The sequence below is a fragment of the Monodon monoceros genome, unplaced genomic scaffold (assembly GCF_005190385.1).
Source record: "Monodon monoceros isolate NGI ecotype Baffin Bay Population unplaced genomic scaffold, NGI_Narwhal_1 Super_Scaffold_14, whole genome shotgun sequence".
NCBI lineage: Eukaryota > Metazoa > Chordata > Mammalia > Artiodactyla > Monodontidae > Monodon > Monodon monoceros.
This window is the reverse complement of record NW_021703770.1, coordinates 76,282,226-76,297,190: the sequence shown is the minus strand read 5'-3', so window position 1 is coordinate 76,297,190 and position 14,965 is coordinate 76,282,226. Positions and strand designations below refer to the sequence as shown.

The following is a 14,965-nucleotide window of genomic DNA, read 5'->3' as shown; positions in this document are numbered from 1 at the left end:
GTGTGTGTGTGTGTGTGTGTGTGTGTGTGTGTGTGTGTGTGTGTGTGATGTATACACACTGGGATATTTTATATATATGTAGTATATAAATATATATGTATATCTCTCTCACACTTTCTTTATCCATTCATCCATTGATAGATACTTCGGTTATTTCCATATCTTGGCTATTGTCAACAATGCTGCAGTGAACATGAGGGTGCAGCTATCTCTTTGACATCGTGTTTTCATTTCTTTCTGATGTGTTCCCAGAACTAGAATTGCTGGATCATATGGTAGTTCTAAGTTTTTGAGTATCCTCCATACTGTTTTCCACAGTGGCTGCACCAGTTTACATTCCCACCAACAGTGCACAAGGGTTCCTTTTTCTCCACATCCTAACCAGCATTTATCTGTCTTCTTGATGATAGCCATTCTGACAGGTATGGAGTGATAGCCCATTGTGGTTTTGATTTGCATTTCTGTAATGATTAATGATGTCGAGTATCTTTTCATGTACTCATTGACCTGAATAGCCCATATTTTTTTTGTTTTTGTTTTTGTTTTGTTTTGCGGTACGCAGGCCTCTCACTGCTGTGGCCTCTCCCGCTGCGGAGCACAGGCTCCAGATGCTGAATAGCCCATCTTTTAAATATTTTTCCACTTGCACAAAATCATTATAATTGAAAGGTTTTTTTTAAAAGGTTATTATTGAAATTCAATAGGGAGCAGTTTATTTGGTATACATTTTATTCAAGCAGAGAAATACAAAAGTACAATTTAAAGCTTTTGAAAATCTGGGATGCAACAGATTTTTTATTTTGAAGAACCTTTACCTTGTGAATATTTGCTCTTCTTAAATTATTATTTTGTGTTGAAATATATCACAAAGAAGATAATATAGAAAACGTAGATATATACCGTAACAAGTACTTGTAAAGCAAGTATCCCTATAACCATCGCTACTCAATAGAAATAGAGGTTTTCTGTTAATTTCAGGGTTTTTAGTTACTAGCGAAATACAGTGTATTGGTGCCTCATCTCTTTGTTTTTTCATGACAGGTGGCCTTAATATTTTAACTTGTGTGTATTTGTTTTACTTTGTCTCTTATTTCTTTCATTCAAACTTTTATTAAGCAGCAAATGTGGGTTCATCACTGACAGATCTGACTCTGTCATAATCTTATAATTAATTTTTTCTTGCTTCCTTATTTAAAATTACTATTAAAGATTTATTCTTTAGAAGGAAACAAAACAGTATTTTACACTTGAAGATGTTTTAATAATGTCTATAAAATTTTACTTATTGAAGCACATTTTGGAAAATCAGACAAAAGAAACAAAGCCAAAGGGAATAAGGGTTACTCCGTCAAGCTCTAAAGGAGGGTAACTGCAGTGAGTACTCCTGAAGAATGTTGTATTTATACAGTTTCAAGAAAAATTAAAAGATATCATGTACCATTCCTTATTCTGATGATTATAATAAAATCTTCAGGATAGTGCTCCTGGGTACTTCTAATGCTTTTAGATTTTCTTCACATTATATAATAGTTTGGAAGTCTTAGTAAATACTATAAAATAAGTTGTACAAAAATGTTAACAAAGGTTATCATTGGAAAAGGTGTTGGGACAGGGTTTTAAAAAAATGTTCCTCTTATAAAAGAAGAAATTTGTTAAAGTCAAATGTATTATTTTCACAATTAGAGAAGGGAGGAGAATGTGAAATGGTAGAGAGTTCCACCCTGACTTTTCCTCAAGAAGTAGTAAAATTTATACTTTTGTGTCAGGATGTGAAAAGTTCAATAACGAGGCTGATTTTTCCAGTGAGACAGTTTTCACAAGGCAGAGTGTTAGTTGGCCCTTGCCCTCTAGCATAGTTAGCTCTAAGCACTCAGAAGCTTGGTTTCCGTCTCCAAGGCCACAGCGGGTCCCTAGGCACTGTTCCTTCTCTCCCTGCATGAACCTTACGTGGGCATCGCTGTGCCCCTGACACACAGGAAGCTTCTAACCTCCAGTGTAGTGGCGCCCGTGGAGCGGGGCTCACTCGGACTTGCTGGGAATTCGAAGCCAGAAATCTGGCCCCTGCCTCTTCCTCACTGCTTTGCAGGGGCTCCTCTGAGGCCACGGAGCCCCCTGAAATGGGGTCATGTTCCAGACTCCCCACTTGAGTGGTCAGGAGAGGAAGCAGGAACAGCAGGGCAGCCTTTCCTGTACAGCGACAGCAGTGGAGCAGGAAGAGCCAGGACTTCGTGGAGACGCGCTGTGTCTCCTTCCCAGTCACCTAGTTTCTTAATCTCTTTGATGCGGTACTTTCTCATAATGGAAGAGTGTCTTGGGTTAGGAAACGTTAGGCTGATTCTTTCTACCAAAGCAAGTTAGTTGGTAAACTAAGATCCCTCAATTACTTGAAAAATAATTGTTAAAAAGATATATGATTTAGTCTAAGTCTTCTAATGGTCAGTGTTTAAAGCTAGGACATGAAGCATGTGGTTAGCTGTTCATTTAATTTGGCTGACTTTTGTCAATATTTTATGCCTTTTAAATCTTTAGTTTCTGTGGGGACATGGGATTTTTTTTTGACATCTTTATTGGAGTATAATTGCTCCACAATAGTGTGTTAGTTGCTGCTTTATAACAAAGTGAATCAGCTATACATATACATATGTTCCCATATCGCTTCCCTCTTGCGTCTCCCTCCCTCCCACCCTCCCTATCCCACCCCTCTAGGTGGTCACAAAGCACTGAACTGATCTCCCTGTGCTATGTGGCTGCTTCCCACTAGCTATCTATTTTACGTTTGGTAGTGTATGTAAAGGACGTGGGATTTTTGACATAATATGACAAGTTTAAAAACAATGCATGTTTGTTTAGATTTATGAAATGAGAATGACATGAAGCGGGTTGTATTTTTTAGTTCAGAGTCTTAGAAAACTCATTTAAAATGTTTTCTTAAACTCCTTGATCTACCTTACTTAACCACCCTTTGCTTCAAGTGAAGGGACACTGCTTGTGACCTACTCAGTGTGGGTCAGCCCCAGGTTGCTGGAGAGGTTTCACGCAGTTCCTTTTCTTAACTTCCCCTTTCCTCTGGGTCAAGGGAGCTGCCTCTGGATTGTCTCCAGCTCCCCTCTGACCAATAAAACCAGAAAGCCAATTAGGGTCTAAGCTCTATTTTCCCCCCTTTTTTATATCCAGACCCACATTTCGGTACAGCAGTGGTATTTAATATTGTTCTTTGTAGTCATGGGCAGGAGGAATTCACATTAATACTCTTGAGTTATTTAAGTCAGGAAACAAAGTATGATACTAGTTTGCCCACAGTTAGAGATGTGATGTCATGTCCCAAATGACTATAATTTCCAGTGATCATTTTAAGTATAAGTTAACAGAAGAATAAAGAATTCATATGTGAATGAATTTCATAATATCAAGTTATTTCATAATTATGTTAAAAATAATGATGGGACCTGAGGAACAGAGGAAGGGATACTAATACCAAACTCAACTCTCCAGCTAACGTATCTGTCACCCCTTGGCTGCTTCTGCCACATCCATTTTTTTGTTTGTTTGTTTTTGTTTTTGTTTTTGTGGTACGCGGGCCTCTCACTGCTGTGGCCTCTCCCGTTGTGGAGCACAGGCTCCGGACACGCAGGCTCAGCGGCCATGGCTCACGGGCCCAGCCGCTGCGCGGCATGTGGGATCTTCCCGGACAGGGGCACGAACCCGCACCCCCTGCATCGGCAGGCGGACTCTCAACCACTGCACCACCAGGCAAGCCCTGTCACATCCATTTTTAATTCTTATGAGTTTTTCTACCTAAAAGTATATAAAATGAGGTTTGGTGATACAGCAGAATTAAATGATGCTTTCAGGTTCCCTCTAAATTTATTTAATCTGTGCTTTCTCCATTTCTTTTTACATGAAAAGAAAAATAGTAATTCTACAGATCGTTTTCTGATAGATCTGAGCTTTAAAAGAATCTTCATTTCTGTTTTCTGTTGTAAATGATCCAAAAATAAGACTGCACCGTTAGCCCATTCTAAATGAATTATATAGTGGGTAAAACATGGTTCCCGTTGAATTCCACATGTGGTTCAATGAATAAAAATTCATTCATAGAGTTAAATTGGGACCTCATTAATGACAAAAATTATCTATATGTTCAAAATTCTGGTTTTAACCTGTAGAAAAGTGTTGATATTGGCAAGGCAGGCTTTTCTCTGGCTCGCTCAACCAGTTGTCATTTTTATCCTCCAGCCTAGTTCAGTATCGCACTGGCCTTTGTCCATGCTGTGAAATCTTGTGTGTGTCATCTTAACCTTTTCACCAGTCTAGTTTTCCACACTCCTTCAGCTCATTTTTACTTTCAAAGGGGTTATAATTTCCACTTGGGACGCTGGTGCCTGAAGGATGGCTGGCGTCAACAGGTGTTCCTCAGACTTGTCTTGGCCCTCTTCTCGTCCTGTGTCCCCTTCCTGGGTAATCTGGGGTCTCCATGCCACCTCCGCCAGGACTGCTAGGCGGTCTGGTAAGTCTGTCCTGTGGCCTTTCCTGGCCCAGCCTCAGCACCGCCTGCACCTAAGCGTCCTGCAGACCCAGCAGACTCAGCGTGCCCCAGCACCTGCCTGCCCGGGCGCATGAACTGCGCAGCCTTACATTGGGCTTTCTTGTACATTTTTTCAATCCATCCAGTCCCTAGGTGCTAGTGATTCTACCTTAGAACTGTCTCTCAAGTCAGTCTCTCCATCGATCCCATCAACCACTAGTTCAGGCCCCTGTTCCCTTGGGCCTGAATTACTGTGTCAGTCTCCATCTGGTCTCCCTGCCACTGCCCTTTCCTCATTTTCATACTATCAGAGTCATCATCCTGAGAGGCAAATCTGATATCACTTGTCTGCCTTAAAGATTTCCATCGACTGCCTCTTCTGTCAGGGTGAATATCCATCACCGTTAAAGTCTCTGGTGAGCATTCTTGGTCAGGGTCCCAGCCTACCTGACTGGTTATCTCTCACAACCCAACCCCTTGCTGTGCCACCTTGCACCCGTCACAGCGCTACATACCTCCTTCCTGTATCACCTGTGTCTTTCATGACATATACTTGACCACTAGGCCTAGTATACTTTTCTTTGTTTGTAGTTATACTTCTGGTATCCTATTGTACTGTAATTATATAAAGTATAGGTAAATCCTAACTCTGCAAAGTGCTACAAGGAAGTGTAGGGCTGACCTAGCAACCTGAGCCATGCCTGGTGACTCAGGATGTGTTTATGTAGTAAATAAATGGTGTCAGTGGTAAATTTTAAAATTCCACGTGACACCAGAGTGCAGAAATGGTCCCAACTCTGCCGGAAGTGAAGGCCCATGCAGGTCACTTGATCTGTGCCTGTTTCTTTACTGAGAAAATTTGACTTTGTCAACCCTTAGGTGATTTCTACTTTGGGATTCTGTGTTGCTCTTTTACCTGTCCCTGTCCAGTGTTCCCGTGTAAAGTCATTCTCAGAGTGCTTCCCCCTCCGGGTCCCTGAGTATTTTCACTTGTGATTGCACTCTCTGGTCTCTCCCTGCACGCCCTTTGAGAGATGATAACTTTTATGATATCATCTCATTTTCATCCGTGAGTTAATCTCTCTTCTTTTCCCTCTCCTCCCTGTTAGTGTTTGTTACAGTGTCCTTGGGAGGAGATAGCACCCAAGACCAAAATACCTGCTTTTCTTTAGTAGTTGTGAACTCACTGTACTCCTCCTGGGACGTGTACTGCTCTGCCTAATTGTAGGTTTTGCGTATTTTGACCTAATTTAAATGGACTTAACTGATGAATTAGAAGTTCTTCACTGGAATACCCTTTATTAATAGTTCTTAGAGAGTGAGAGGGGGTTGAGGGTTGATAGTGGAGGAAGTATCAAGAATAACACGGCAGGACTCCCCTGGAGGTGCAGTGGTTAAGAATCCGCCTGGCAACGCAGGGGTCACAGGTTCAAGCCCCGGTCTAGGAAGATCCCACATGCCACAAAGCAACTAAGCCCGTGCGCCACAACTACTGAGCCCGCGGGCCACAGCTGCTGAAGCCTGCACGCCTAGAGCCTGTGCTCCACAGCAAGAGAAGCCACCACAATGAGAAGCCCGCGCATCTCACAACAAAGAGTAGCGCCTGTTTGCCGCAACTAGAGAAAGCCCGTGCGCAGCAACTAAGACCCAACACAGCCAAAATATAAACAAATAGATAGGTAGATAGATAAATAAATAAATAAAAAAGAATAACATGGCAGTAGGGACACCCTGGATTCTGTCAGCACATCAGTAAGTGTATCTACAAGGTTTACAGTGTGTTGGCCTGGCAGTGGGTATGCTCTTCTCTACAGATGCATATACAATTCTGCCCTTCTTCAGGATTGCTTAGAGGAGGGTGGGTATGAGTTCCAAATTCTAGAGGGCTCTACTAACAACCCCCAATTAGTAATTTGCTATTTTGTAATTGGGTTCTTAAAATTTTTCTCATCGCATTTATTTACTTTTCAGCTGATGTTTAAATTTAGAGAGATATTTAACAGCCATATGACCTTTTTTAAGGTACTTCGGGGGTTTTTTTGGGCTGCGTTGGGTCCTCGTCGCTGCGTGTGGGCTTTCTCTAGTTGCAGTGAGCGGGGGCTACTCTTCATTGTGGTGCACAGGCTTCTCATTGCGGTGGCTTCTTTCATTGCAGAGCACGGGCTCTAGGCGCGGAGGCGTCAGTAGTTGCGGCGTGTGGGCTCAGTAGTTGCAGTGTGCAGGTTCTAGGGAACGTGGGCTTCAGTAGTTGCGGTTCACAAGCTCTAGAGCGCAGGTTCAGTAGTTGTGGCACACGGGCTTAGTTTCTCCGTGGCATGTGGGATCATCCTGGACCAGGGATCGAACTCGTGTCCCCTGCATTGACAGGCAAATTCTTAACCACTGTGCCACCAGGGAAGTCCCATGTGACCTTTTAAAAGTTGTTTTCAGTGTGATTTTTGGACACCATTTTAATCCTGTTTTCTGAGCCAAAAATATTACCTGCAGTACTATGAAATAAGGTTTTTAAATATGGAAGAGAAGACCTTTCTTTATACTCAGAGTGGAAGGGGTCAGTTTGCACACTAGGTGGTCCCATACACACCACACCTTGGAAAAAAACTTTTTTTTTCTTTCTCTGTATAGCACAGGGAACTTTATTTACTTGCATCTTTATTGGGGTATAATTGCTTTACAATGGTGTGTTAGTTTCTGCTGTATAGCAAAGTGAATCAGCTATACGTATACATATATCCCCATATCCCCTCCCTCTTGCATCTCCCTCCCACCCTCCCTATCCCACCCCGCTAGGAGGTCACAAAGCACCGAGCTGATCTCCCTGTGCTATGCGGCTGCTTCCCACTAGCTATCTATTTTACATTTACACCTTGGGAAATTTAACGTGTTATAAGCCCCTGTCTCAGCTTGGGCAGCCATAACAAAGTACCACAGACTGGGCGGCTTAAACAGCAGACATTATTGCTTACAGGTCTAGAGGCTGGAATTCTGAGATCAGGGTGCCTGCATGATCTGGTCCTGGTGAGGGCTCTCTTTCTGGCTTGTAGGCAGCTGCCATCTGGCTGTGTGCTCATGCAGAGAGAGAGAGAGAGGAAGAGAGAGAAATCCAGCTCTCTGGTTTCTCTTCTCATAGGGACACTAATTCTATCGAATCAGTGCCCCTGTCCTTACGACCTCATTTAACTTTAGTTTCTTCCTTAGAGGCCCCTTCTCTAACTATAGGTACACTGGGGGGTTGCGGGGGGGGGGCTTCAGCATACGAATTTTGAGGGCCGAAAACATTCAGTCTATAACATTCTGCCCTTGGCCTTCCATAATTCATGTCCTCTCACATTCAAAATACATTCATTCTACCCCAACAGCCCCCAGAGTCTTACTCATTCCAGCATCAACTGTACAGTCCAAAGTTTCATCTAAATATCATCTAAATCAGATATGGGTTCATCTAAATATCATCTAAATCAGATATGGGTGAGACTTGAGGTCTGATTCATCCTGAGGCAAAATTCCACAACAACTGTGAGCCTGTGAAACCCAAGTTATGTGCTTCCAAATACAATGCTGGGTCAGGTACAGAGTAGACAATCCCGTTCCAAAAAGAAGAAATAGGAAGGAAGAAAGGGGTGATATGTCCCAAGCAAGTCCAAAAACTACCAAGGGAAGTTCTAGTAGATTTTAAGGCTCAAAGACAGTGCTCTTTGGTTCCGTGCTCTGGCCTCCAGGTCCACTGGAGGGCAGTGTCGCCCCAGCTCTCTTGGGCCTCACCCAGGGCTCTCTGCAGAGGTGCCACCCCGAGGCAGGGAGGGGCGGCCTCGCCCGCCCAAACCCTAGAGGCAGCCCTACCCTTTGAAACCCAGGAGAACATATCAGCCCTGCCCTGGGCCTGTGGTGAGAGTGCCAGCCCTTATGATCTCTGGATTGCCTTTAGGGTCATCCTTCCCTTTTTTGAAGGATGATGCACATTAGCAGAATGGTTCTTTTGCCCTGTTGGAAGTGTAACAGCCTTTCTTCATTTCCTCTGGTTTCTGTCTCCTTCAGTTCAAACTGGCAGTGTTTCTGCTCCTATAATCACATAATCTCTTTATTGAGTGATAGTTTAGCTACACCTTTGGCATCCTCTTCCAAACATGCTCTTTCATTTTTTTGCAATATGGACAGGCTGAGAATTTTACAAATCTTCCTTTTTGCAGAACAATTCCTTCTTCAGTCCATCTGTTTTCTCTTGCATTTTATTGTAAGAAGTCAGGAGGACTCAGGCCGTACCTTTAACATTTGCTTAGAAATCTCTTATAACTATCTAATCTCACGGCTCACATGTTTCATCATCCATACGACACTAAAAAAAATTCAGTCAAGCTCTTTGCCATTTTATAATAAAAATTGCTGTCTTAGTTTGGGCTGCTGTAATAAAAGTACCATAGACTGGGTGACTTAAACAACAGACATTTATTTCTAATAGCTCTGGGGGCTGGGAAGTCCAAATCCAAGGTACCAGCTGATTTGGTTCCTGGTGAGAGCCTCTTCCTAATTTGTAGATGGCTGCCTTCTGCTGTGTCCTCACATGCTAAGAGAGAGATCCTCTCTCTTGTGTCTCTTCTTATAAGGGCACTAACCCCATTCATGAGGGCACCACCTTCTTGGCCTAATTATCTCCAAACGGCCCCACCTCCAAACACAGTCAAATTAGAGATTAGGGTCTCAATATATAGATTTGGGGGGGACATAAACATTCAGTCCATAGCAATCACCTTTCCTCCAGTATCCAATAACTTGTTCCTCATTTCCGTTTGATACCTCACCAGAATCATCTTTAACATCCATATTTCTAGCAAGCACCCCAGACTCCTCCAGCCTCTGCCCATTACCCAGTTACAAAGCTGTTTCCACATTTTCAGGTATTTATTATAGCAGCATCCCACTTCATGGTACCAAAATCTGTCTTATTCGGCTTGGGCTGCCATAACAAATTACCATAGATGTGGGGCTTAAACAACAGACATTTATTTTCTCACAGTTCTAGAGGCTGGAAGTTCAAGATTGAGGTGCCACCATGGTCAGTTTCTAGTGAGAGCCCTCTTCCTGGCTTTTAGGTAGCAGCCATCTGGATGTGTGCTCACATGGCCTTTCTTCTGTGCTCAGCAGAGAGATATAGGGAATCTCTTGGTGTCTCTTCTTCTAAGGATACTCACTAATCCTGTCAGGTCAGGGCCCCACCCTGGTGACCTCATTCAGCCTTAATTACTTTCTTGGAGGCTCCATCTCCAAATACAGCCACACTGTGGTGATAGGGGTTCAACATATGGATTTAGGGGGGACACAAACATTCGGTCCAGAGTACTCCCTCTTCTCTGGTTTTGTATGAACTTTGCTTAGGGATCTATTGCCTTCCTGGAGCCTTTGTATGCTTTTTCCTTACTTGGGTTTCTTAAAAAATGGGACCTTCTATTGCCCATTCACCCTCTACAGAACAATACAGGCTACCCCTGTAGAACAAGTCATGGTGACATGCCTGGTGATAGCACTGTGACACTGTGATCCCAGGTGGCTGGTGTGCTCTGCTAAATTCTGTTTGTTCTCATTGCTAGGGACTCTGATGAACATTACAGCCTCCTGGTTAGTATTATCTAGTCTTTTTTTTTTTTAAGAGTTGGGTTTCGGATTTCTGTTTCATGCTTAGAATTATTGTGGCTTTTGGCAGAGAATATTTTAAACTGGGTGAAAAGGCCAAAAAAAAAAATGTAGAATCAAGAAGTGAAAGCACAATTGTTTACAGTTCAGTAAGCAGTTGTGGTTAAGAAATGTGTCTGTTCATCATTGCCAGATGACTTAAAATTTTATGGGGGAGCATAAATTTTAAACAAAAAAGTGCTTTTACAGGGTAAAGATGTAAATTTCTTCAGAATTTAGTTTTTAGGTATTATAATCTAGACCTCCTGCTTAGAGCTTTATGAATTTTATTGTGAAATTATCTGTGAAATGAATCTCCTGGCAGCTTACAGCATTTACTCAGAAACTAAAATTTTGATGTACCAAGCATTAATAATAATATAATAATGCAGTTAATTAGAGAGTCACTAACTGAATACTCACAGGCACATAATATTGCTGGGTGTTTGGGATCATTGGTAAAATTAAGCATAGTTGTAACCTTTCAAAAGAAAAGATAGTATAATTGTGTACAAATAAGTACAATTCAACTTTCAGTGCATAGTAATGAAAAAAAAGCAGTGGTACAATACAGTGAATAGAAAAACCATCATTTGGATTTGATTTTGGACTGTATTGTTTATTTTTCTTTTTGGAGCATCACTTGAATTACAGTTTAATTTGCATCCTTTGGGTAAATATCAAAACCAATTGAGGTGAGGGAGGTAGGTCAAAACCATCTTGGTTGGCAGTGAAATCAAGAACAGAAAAATAGTCCCCAAAATTCTTTACATCAGTTTGTATTATTCGAGTTCATTCAGCTCTTATATATTTTATTGGTATTTATCCAAGTACAGCACAGAGTTCATGATTTAATAGACTAAATTATTCATTTCATGTGTTAAAATCTTGGTACAGTGGTACAGTGATGACATAAAGGACAATGATCAACCCTGCTGAATGGAAAAGCAGAACTGTGGTTAGAGAATTCACCTGGGAGATGGTGGTGAAATGCTTTCTTAAAGTATGGGTATAGAAACAATTTAAAGATACTTGAGTAGAGTTGTGGAATTTGAGGGTAGAGCAGTGAGAAGTAACTGGTAACAAAGGTGTCTCTAAACAGTGGACGGTTGTCTGGATTACTCAGTGGTTGGCGCCTGAAGGATTCAAGAACAGAGGTGGCTGTCGTTAAATTTACACGTACCAGAGGGCCACTCTGGAGGGCCTTGTGTTAGGGCAGAGTAGTCAGGTACCAGACTGCGGAGGTCAGTTAGGGCCAGGCTGTAATAACTAAGAGGTATCTCAGCCTTAATAGATCCAACACTGATATCATGACACCACTGTTACCCCTGTCCCTTGCCCCTAACACACACACACACACACACACACACACAGAGAGAGAGAGAGAGAGAGAGAGAGAAACCTGCTCCTCTGTCTGCACAGGAAGCAGGTGTACTTTAAACTCCCCTGATCTCCATCCCTGACCCTTGCTGTGCTGTCTTGCCCTCCTACCCCAGTCTGTGTGTGTGTATGTGTGTGTGTACATGATGGGTGAGGACTGAGGAAAAAAGTAATGGTGGGCACCTGTTGATGATTTGGCCTGAAGAAGAGAAAAAGTACCAGTTTCAGAGAATAGTAGGACATATATTTTAAATCAAGACGCTTTATGGATTAGCCTGTTAGAATATCTATGAAGATAAAGAGAGTAATCATACAGGGAGGATCCCAAATTACTCTGCAGTCATCTTGTGGATAATGAAGTGGAACAGCTTAAAGTTAGTGCAACAATTATATTATGAAAAGTATTTCATGATAAAAAATTACAGATGTTTCTGTCTCTGTAGGAGGATGATTTCAGTATTTCTCCCCCCGTACTAACTTGCTTCACCTGGTACTTTCTTTTATAGTTTTTGTTAATTTCTTGTATAGTATATTTTGTATAAGTATTCATGAATGTTTTCCTCACAATATATATTAATTCATCAGCATAACCCACTGAGGAGGATTGGAATTAACATGCATATAAATGGACCCTAGCCACCTGTGTATTTCAAATAAGTCATTTAAGCCAGGAATCAAAAATATATTTTGTTCTTATATTACTTGCTCGATTCTTTTGTGGCCTCTTGCTCATTTAAAATCAAAGACTTTTTTTTTAGAGTAGTTTGCTGATAAAATAAATCACTCACTCATTCATGCATTCATTCATCAAATGTTAGCCTTTAAGTTAACTATTTGCCATTTTAACTACAGAGTGTTTCATCTGCTCGGCATATGTATGGATAGAAATTACTAGATCCTGTGGTGTATTTCCTCTGTGAATCGTCTGTTCCTGTGTCTTAACCACTTTCGTGCTGTGTTGATATCTGTGCTTTCCATTTGGTCTTCGGGGCACTTCTTCCTCAGCGTTTGGTTTCTGTCAAATTATACTCTTCCTTTTCAGTGTTGAAATCCTGACTGTGCCCAACCAGCGAGAAGCCTCACTTGAGTCCATTTCTCAACCTGGTGTGCTTTTTCTTTTTCTTTTTTTTTAAACATTTAAACAAGTCCGACGTTTGAGCATAATAAAATAGAGAAAAAAAGCATCCTCAGTTTCCTGTCTTTAACTGCCATTTACCCTCGAGACACTGCAAGTATAGGACTTGTGAGAATACTCAGTTTTGAGCATAAAATCTGCCAGTAATCCTCTCTGACCTTAAGAAAGTCATATGAGCAACTAACTTGTTCAGTTTTCTTATTTGTCAAAAAGGGAGATTAATATCTTCCTTACCTATTGCATAGGGCTGTTGTGGGTCAAGTACCGTAATAGATTTGAAAATGCCTTGAAAAGTTGACATTGTGACAGTGACTGATGACAGTGGCGGCCATTATTGTATGGGTGACAGACCAGGCCCTGCACTGTAGGCTTTCTGTTCTCTCTCTCTCAATGTTTGCAGTGTTCTTGACTATAGCTGATACTATCTCCATTTAAAAAGGAGGATACTTGTAAGTGTAGATAAGGTATTTGAGGATTTCAGAGGGAAGGAACAGTTGCCTCTGGCTGAGATTCCGGAGACACTTCCTTGACAACATGAAACTTTGGCTGAGTCTCACAGCATTTATGGAAAACTTGCCCCACTGTCACAGAATGGCCTTTTATGTTTCCTCTTCTTCGTTTGTAAAACCAGCATCTCTTGTGCTCAGATTGAAAGCTTGCATCGAATGCATAACTTGTCTTGGGTTGTCCCAGGCTTCTTCTCCCTCAGAGGAAGAGGACATTACGCTGCTTACTTTGTGCAGGGAAGGCAGACCACTGGCTTCTCCTCAGGCCTGTGTGGGAGCACATCCTGTGGGAGGGACTTCACGGTGCTTGGTGGGGAAGTGCTGTTCGCAGCCCTGTGTGCATCCAAGATAGCACTCCCAAACCTGTTTAGTCACCAAGCATGCTGTGGTGATGGTCAAATCAGGGTTCATAGTTATTAGATATTGTCAGGAGTTCTCATAAAAATCTTCAAAGAAACTGCAGTCAGTAGCAGTGTGACTCATCATAGATATATAGGTATTTCTGCTGTAATACTATTTATGTGTTTCTGTAGTGTCTTGCCTTTTGTAAAATCTGTCAGGGTCTATGTGGACTGTAGGGTTGGGGGCAGATCGCTGAAAACCTATATCGCTTTTTAATCAGCCGCACATGCCAGTAATTGGTTACCCGAAGGGAGAACGGTGCTGCCCGGGCACCACTGGCCGCTTGAACTCCAGCAGGACAGTGGGTGCTGGAGAGCACGGGCCATGGGGCTCTGGACAGCGGCCGCTGCTGGTGGCCGAGGATAGTGTTGGGGGTAACCCCTGAGCACAGGTAAAAGTTTTAAAAACTCCTAAAGTATGTCCAGAAATTTGCCTGTGGCTAGTGCAGTCCCTACCACTAGGGCTTTTCCCTTTGCTGCCAGTGAGCTGAACTCTACCCACTGCATTGCTGCCCTGCCCAGGAAAAACGGTGTGCTCACCGCAGTGACCCCCACATATCCTGACTTCTTTTCCTGTTCACCAGCTGAGGTGAGCTGCTTTTTATTAAAAAGATACCTGTCGCGGCAGAGCAGGCTGAGTCTTCACTTCCTAGGCAGCACCGTTCTTTCCAGTGTGTTTTACTCTCCATAGTGACCAGCCCAGCTGAGCCAGCACAGCTTAGGATGTGCTTGGTCACATCCTTCCCCCTTCTGTTTCCTTCTTACCTTGAGAAACAGTCTCACGATAGACACATACTTAGAAATCATAGTTCCAGATAGTGCTCTGGGGAGATGCCATGACCTTGCTTCATACATGAACGCTTGCTGAAGGCACTCAGAGAGAGCAGGGCGTGGAAAACTTGGGGTCCAGGGGAAAATGACTAGAGAAAAGTGAAAGGGAGAAAGAAATGGAAACGAAATTAAACTATATAACTAAGGCGCTGGTACTGTTTAAATGTTAATTTTTATACTCACTGTTAACCAGTTAGCTAAAGTGGTAATGAAAGTCATATTGGTGTCTGTTATTAGCAAGGCACTGTGCCAGACACTTCGGTTTTATCTCATCTAATTCATTTATTTTTTTAACTAAAAAGCAGACAGTAATAAAAAAAGTGTATTTACTACCTAGAATTAGTAACACATATTAATCTTTTATAACAAACAATACGGCAGATAAGTTTGAAATCCCCTGGGTTCCCTTCCTGAGTCACACTCCTCTTTCTCGCATGATTCAACAGTTACAACGAGTTTTCTTTGTGTCCTGCTAGTCCATATTTATGTACCTGTATGACATATGTACCTGTAACAATATTTT

At 42.1% G+C, this 14,965-nt stretch overlaps 1 protein-coding gene across 10 annotated transcripts in view; it reads left to right on the top strand.

Moving 5' to 3' along the window:
- SPIDR (scaffold protein involved in DNA repair) overlaps positions 1-14,965 on the top strand; it is a 384,011-nt gene that overhangs the window by 137,596 nt on the left and 231,450 nt on the right. The gene's annotated exons all lie outside the window — the stretch shown is intronic.